Source organism: Egretta garzetta, unplaced genomic scaffold (assembly GCF_000687185.1).
Source record: "Egretta garzetta isolate BGI_Z169 unplaced genomic scaffold, ASM68718v1 scaffold453, whole genome shotgun sequence".
NCBI classification, from domain to species: Eukaryota; Metazoa; Chordata; class Aves; order Pelecaniformes; family Ardeidae; genus Egretta; species Egretta garzetta.
The window spans coordinates 1,261,444-1,269,090 of NW_009259175.1; the positions used below are offsets into that span (position 1 = coordinate 1,261,444).

At 44.0% G+C, this 7,647-nt stretch overlaps 1 protein-coding gene across 1 annotated transcript in view; it reads right to left on the reverse strand.

Moving 5' to 3' along the window:
• LOC104123327 (carbonic anhydrase 2) overlaps positions 1 to 7,647 on the reverse strand; it is a 72,041-nt gene that overhangs the window by 18,137 nt on the left and 46,257 nt on the right. The gene's annotated exons all lie outside the window — the stretch shown is intronic.

Below are 7,647 nucleotides of genomic sequence, written 5' to 3' on the forward strand. Positions count from 1 at the left end.
CGCCGCGCCGCCAGCGCTGGACCGTAGGTGCCGGGTTTTGGAAGGGACTAACGGGGCTTTGGAGGCGGAGATCAACGCACTTAGCCGGGGGTGTGTGTGTGTGTGTGTGTGCGTGTGTGTGTGTGTGTGTTGCGGTCACGCCGCAGGGGGACGAGGGCGTTAATGCTTACTACTTGATAGCGTGTTTTTTTCTGACCGCTTTGGGAGAAGAGGGCAGGTAGAGCCGTGCGCGTATTGGTAGCATTTAGGAAACGCGTACTTGGAGCGAGAGCGGCTCAGCTACCGCGCCCGGGGGTGGACTTGCGAGAATAAAATTGAGCAATCCCATATTTTAGATGTTTTAATATTGCTCAACGCTCCGGTGTTTCATCGGGAGGCAGGAGAGCGCAGACCCTGACAACCCCTTGGCAAAGGGCCGAATTCGGCCGTGTGCCGCCTCGCCTCGTCCCTGGGCTCCAGCAGGGCTGTCGGCCCCCGTGAAGCAACTCGTCCACAAGTGGGTTTGCAGATGACCCTTTTTGAATGCTTCTCTGTGTCCTCTTGCTCTGAGCAGATTTTGGTATGGGAGTGACATCGTACCTGTAGTATTAGTTCATCCCGTTTTCTTATTAAGACGGTTCATTCAAATAAGCTTTTAATTTTATTTCATTGTGATTCAGCCACAGAGGTCCAAATTCTGTTGCTGGTGAGGTCCTTGTAAATCTAGAATAACACCACCAGAATGACTCCATCATTTACATTCAACATTGTAAAATGTGTGTCATTTGTTTTTATTTATTAAGGTGGGGGGGGGGGAGAGTTTATTCATACAACGTGGTTGGTGTTGCTAATAGCAAAAGGAACCAGCTGGGAAATTGCTTATAAAAATTAAAGGCATTTCTCAGACCTCTTTGTGTATAAGCAGAAAATATTTAAGGCTTATTACTGATTAACACAGTTTGTGTCCCCTCACATTTGCATGCCTCTACTCAAGATGATTTAGCGACCACAAAATGGAAATGTGAAGGCAAAACTGTATGCACATTTGTTGTTTAGAAGTGGCTGTGGTGAATGTGATGTAGAACAGCAAATGGGAATGCACATGTTAGAAATTTATTAGGAATTCTTTGTTTGCTCATTATAGATACTTTCCAGGAATCACTTTTAAATCTGCTGATCATGCTGTCCGAGTGTATTGACAGTCTCTTATAAACACACAGATACACAAACCCATATAGGTAAGAATCCTCAAAGAATAAAGCAGAAAATATCCCTTTATGTTGTAGGAAGGAATAAGACCTCTGTGCATTTCAGAAGGCTTCCTTCCACTTAATCTTACTGCAAAAAAACCACCCCAATTCAGCCTGATTCCTCTGCGGTCTCATATGTCGTTTCCACTGACGTCAAAGGGAGTACCACATGAAGGACAAGTACAGGAGTAAGCACGACACAATGTTTGGCATGGTAGGCTTCCTCAAAGATCTACTTAGAGTTCTTACCGGGGAAATGAAGTCAGTCAGCAGCACCACCGAGGGACTGGGATTTTAATTACATGATTCTTCATTTTATCACATTATTTCTATCATTAGGTATGTGGTACATGCTAAGCACACACAGACATACATCCACAAACAGAAAGTCCACTGTTCTTAAATATCCATTTTCTTTGATCATTCAGCAGTTAGTTTATGCAGGCTTGAGCCCATGCCAAGAAGCTGCTATTGAGAGCCTGGCATTGACTTATGCTTGTAGATTCCAGCCTCCTGCCTGCATCAGACTCCTCTAATCTGGGACTATGATTTTATGGGAGAATTGCAATGCCTCAAAGAAAGCCATAAGCCAGCCTTGAGAAGAAGTTGGATACTGGAAACAATACAGTCTGGATAATACTGCACACGGGTGCAGCTGCTCAGCAGTGACAAAAGCAAGGCATGTTCACAACAGCAAAAGGACGCAGTAACACATCAGCAGGGTACCTGCGCTGGCTCAAGCATCTCGCATAAATCCATGCTATGCTCCAGAAACCTGCCCCTCTCTGCCACAGTTCTGCTGAAATCGGTGGAATGACGCATACCAGTAAGGCCCACTTGCACGTACAGAATGTGTAGGAGCAGTTCCTAAAGCAAATGTTCACAAATCCTGTGGAGACAGAAGCAGTATAAATACATTTCAAGCAATACACAAATACAGGGAACAGATTAGATAATTAATGTAGCCATTTGATTACTCATGATTCTGACATTAACATTTTGGGCAGAAAAGATGCCAGTGTAATCTTGTCTCTCATTTCTGTCATTACTGGTACCACATATTGTGAGGGGTTTTTAGAAACTAATAAAACCAGATACCTTTCTTCATCTCTATTTCTTAGAGTTAGGCCATACCTGAATATGGTAAACAAATACGTGAATCTACATTCGATGGTACTTTTGAACCATCTTTGTAAACACAAATAGAAGCAGCATCAATAGTTTCAATAAGTGCAAACTGTTTACTCACTCAGGTATCTCCACACTGTTTAAGGTCCTCATTCCTGGCCAAAGGACAGCGCGAAGCCTAGGCAGCACTTAGGCCCCATATGATTCCTGCTTTGAAAGCTTCTGTGTCCTGGCACGCTTGCTGACTCTGCACAGGAAGGAAGGCACCCTATTTGTGTATGACTTACAAAGTTTCCTGAAATGCATTTTTACTATTATTTGTGAAGCATTGCAAATGTCAGTACAGAGGGGAAAATGGCACAGATCCTCCCCTATCAAAGGGGTTTTTCTCCTTAGTAGTCAATTGCCAACTACTTTGAGTATTCTGGCCAAAGGAGTAGTGACGTGTCAAACATGCATCAACCTGCGTGCGAGTGCAATGCGATGATCATGTTGTAAATCCGTCTTTTAATATTCATGGTAGATTTCCAGCTCTGTCTGAGAATCTTTGCAGCCATTTTTTGCCATCCTCATCTCTGTTCAGTGCTGAGCAAGATCCAGAACCCTGCATCATTCTACTTCATTTCAGCTATTCTGTGGAAGTTAAATGCAATTATGAGAGTAAAAATAATATTTGGTCCTTCGCTGAGGTCAGCTTGGAGCCCTTCCTTGTATTGCAGAAATGATCCTTTACTACTAATTTCTAATGAGGGAATTATACAAGTATCAACGACGCAAGCTTCATGACATATCAGTTTAGTAGAAAAAGCCTGCCTGCCTCTCCGCTGACTTCTGGCCTGCTGCTGATACAGGCTGCTTTGAAACAGACATTTTTGATACACTTTGAAATATACAATATTTAAGTAATCTGGTATGCAAAAATGAACAAGCTTGGCTACACGAATAAGCTCATTTTCCAGACTAAAGCTATCTGTCATGAGTCAGTGAAGTGACATCTACACGATACAGCCCTATGCAGCATAAATCTAATGTCAACAAGGGCATTTCAGTCTTCTTTTTTTTTAGTTAGGTCCCGCAACTTTAGGGAAATACTTGTGTACACACCTTCTCATTCCAGGCTAATGTGTTGGTTCACCAACTGTATTCCATGATGTTCTGAACTGTGTCACAACCTGGCCTTTACAGCTCAAGATGCTGTTGCCCTTTTTGTGTGTTAGTGTGCCTTCCTCTTTACACAGGAATGTGTCAGCGGTCATCATCCTGACTTCTCGCCTATGTACCTTTTTGCAAATACGCTCCATTAGTCTTGCAAACTACTTGTGGCTTCTGCGACTGGTGTTGCACCATGTGGTGAGCGGGTAGCAGCTCACATTGGAAGTCTGTTACCAGGACGTACATAAAGAGTATTGCAAGGCAACGGCAGCAGAAGCTCACCGGCATGACTCAGTACAACACAACACAAGCAAAGGATTTAAAAGTGGTGTATAAACTAATCAAAGCCATCAGCTTCCAGCTGGTCACTAGGCAAGTCACTTCCTATTCCTCTGAGCATAAAATCTCAGCAAGAGATGCCAGCACTGTTTGGAAGATACAGGAGATAACCCACATGGTCACTCGAGAGTTGTGCCCACCAAGGTCAACAAGTTAGAGATTTCTCCTTTAAAAACTTCCCAGCAGCCCAAAGGTTCTCGCTTCTGAAATCTCAGTGAATTCACCTGGCCCCATGCAGAGCCCCCAGCTCAAGGGGGCTATGCAGAAGGCCACGACCAGTTAGCTTTTTAGGCAGAACAGATTCTGGAAATTCCAGCTTCATGTTATTCTCTATACCCAGTCTGCAGAGATGGTAACCCACCTGACACAGTGGTCAGCTGGGATTTTTGCATAGAGGAGAACCACTCTATATAAATGCTGTGCCTTGGCTCAAGAAGAGAGAAGGAGGCTTCTGTCAGCAAATGATGCAACATGGGAGTCCCAGCCTTGCAGAGCTTTCCTCTGGCCCCAGAATAATCATCCACAAAGTGTAAGTGCCTCAGCAGTACTATGTCCTGGATCATATTCTGCAGACGATCATCTTAGTCTGTGTTTCAGCTTTTTAGAGGCTCCATGTGTTCTTAAACTGTATTTCTAAAATAATAGATAAGGGCTGTCCTACATGTCAGCAATATTAGATGCCTCCCAGTCCAAATATCACAATCATAGAATCATAGAATCGTTTACGTTGGAAAAGACCTTTAAGATCATCAAGTCTAACCATTAACCTAACACTGCCATCCCACCGCTAAACCATGTCCCTAAGTACCTCATCTACCCGTCTTTTAAATACCTCCAGGGATGGGGACTCAACCACCTCCCTTGGGCAGCCCGTTCCAGTGCTTGGCAACCCTTCCATTGATAAAATTTTTCCTAATGTCTAATCTAAACCTGCCCTGGCACAACTTGAGGCCATTACCCCTCATCCTATCGCCCATTACCTAGGAGAAGAGGCTAACACCCACCTCACTACAGCCTCCTTTCAGGAAATTGTAGAGGGCGATCAGGTCTCCCCTCAGCCTCCTCTTCTCCAGGCTAAACAACCCCAGTTCCCTTAGCTGCTCCTCGTATGACTTCTGCTCCAGACCCCTCACCAGCTTGGTTGCTCTCCTCTGGACATGTTCCAGCAGTGCAAGCTCCTCCTGTGTGTTGCCCATGCTGTGTGCCTTGGTGTAGAAGCACTTCAGCTGGGCTTTTGGCTGTGTCACCTTCTTAGAGGAACATACCTTAATTCATAGAACCATAGAATCATTAAGGTTGGAAAAGACCTCTAAGATCACCAAGTCCAGCAGTCAACACAACACCACCATGCCTACTAAACTGTGTCCCAAAATGCCATGTCTACATGTTTTTAGCACCTCCAGGGATGATGACACCACCACCTCTCTGGGCAGCCTGTTCCAATGTTTGGCCACTCTTTCAATAAAGAAAGTTTTCCTAATATCCAATCTAAACCTTCTCTGAAACAACTTGAGGCCATTTCCTCTTGTCCAGTTGCCAGCAACTGGATTTAACTCCATTCACCACAACTCTCTGGGCTTGGCCTTCCAGCCAGTTTTACCCATCCAAGCCATGAGCCGCCAGCTTCTCCAGGAGAATGCTGCGGAAGACAGTGTCAAAGGCTTTTCTAAAGTCCAGGGAGATAACATCCACAGCCTTTCCCTCATCCAATTAGGTGGGCCACCTGGTCATAGAAGGAAATCAGGTTGGTCAGGCAGGACCTGCCTTTCATGAACCCATGCTGGCTGGGCCTGTTCCCCTGATTGTCCTGCACATGCCTGGTGAGCATACTCAGGATGAATCGCTTCATAACCTTCCCTGGTACTGAGGTCAGGCTGGCAGGCCTGTAGTTCCCCGGATCCTCCTTCTGGCCCTTCTTGTAGATGGGTGTCACATTTACTAACCTCCAGTCATCTGGGACCTTTCCTGTTATCCAAGACTGCTGATAAATGATGGAGAGTGGCTTGGCAAGCTCCTCTACCAGCTCCTTCAGCACTCTCGGGTGGATAAATGTGGCAGTGGTTCAGAATTTATAGGGTGAGCTGGTCCTGCACAGGACTGAGAGATGTCTGTTGTACAGCCATTTCAGAGGAATACCTATTACTTGGAAATAATGAACCATGTTGAGGTAGCTAGCGGCTTTTTGTATGCACTTGTATGTTATCTCCAAACTCCTAATTCAATGTTTTCTACTTCAAAATAAACCTGTCATGTCACCAAAATCCTAAATTGCATACATAACCCAGGCTTGGGAGACTATTACAACTTAATTGCAAAGGAGGATTTAGGTAGAGACAATATAAATACCAAATCAAAATGTCATTAGATTATTACCTCTGTACAGAAAACCAAAGCTGTGAATTTTTCAGTTGACATCTAGGCTAAAAAGCTACATCTTGTTAGAACATAAAATATTTTTATTGTACTGGTACACCGACTAACTGTTGGTCCAGATGAAAATGAACATGCTCTCCTCTAATAAAAAAATGTTTCAAGTAGCAAATAAATGCTCGTAGTTGGACTCACCAAATACTCCATGAGTTAGAAGGGAATTTTCAAAAGACAGAACAGAAAGTTCTCAAGGAAACTTTTGTATCTTTCCAAAAACAAAGGGAAAGGTGGGAAATCAGTTTATGAAACTGAACTGCAGAGGCAAGAAACAAAAAGAGAGGAGTACCTAAGAATAAATGCTAGGAGATGGGTGTAGAAAAAGGATCTACCCTTACCTCTTAAGTACAGATGAAGGAAATAATAGACAAGATATTTTCTGAGAAAGTTTCATGTATACCTTGGTATCAACTATAACCATACAAATGCTTATATACTTGAGTAATTTTATGTACGTGAGTAATTCTGTTTGGTTCTCTGATGAGCTTATTAATGCCATCTTCCCTGCTAAACATAAATCAACTAAATCACTTGCACTTAAAACACCCTCCACAACTGTATCCCTTTCGCCTTCATTGCAGGTAAAAGTATAACATACAGAAAGAGCTCTGAATTTCTGCAACAACTTATTACCTGTATTGCAAATTTAAAAAAACACACTGTGAGGTATCCTATTTTTGTTATTAGACACCATGGCATACTCTGCTTTTGTCTGCTGAATGTGTAAGGTGAAGACACTGAAAATGGTGTTCAACCAGATTCCCCTGTAATGGGCATTCTGAGAGTTACTTTCTCCAAAATCCTATACTAAACTCTTAATTTGAACACAGGAACGTTGCTTCTCAAGGTAAAAGAGAATGGCGACATGCTCCTCTTTTACTCCAGTCTTCAAAAAGGGCAAGAAGGAGGACCCAGGGAACTACAGGCTGGTTAGTCTCACCTCTGTCCCTGGAAAGGTGATGGAACAACTCATTCTGGGTGTCCTCTCCAAGCAAGTAGATGAAAAGAAGATCATCAGGAGTACCCAGCACGGATTCACCAAGGGGAAATCATGCCTGACCAATCTGATAGCCTTCTATGATGGCATGACCGGCTGGGTAGACAAGGGAAGAGAGGTGGATGTTGTCTAGCTTGACCTCAGCAAGGCTTTTGACACTGTCTCCCATAACATCCTCATAGGGAAGCTCAAGAAGTGTGGGTTGGATGAGTGGACAGTGAGGTGGATTGAGAACTGGCTGAACGACAGGGCTCAGAGGGTTCTGATCGGTGGGGCAGAGTCTAGTTGGAGGCTGGTAGTTAGTGGAGTTCCCCAGGGCTCAGTACTCGGCCCAGTCTTGTTCAGTTTGTTCATCAATGACCTGGACGAGGGGAC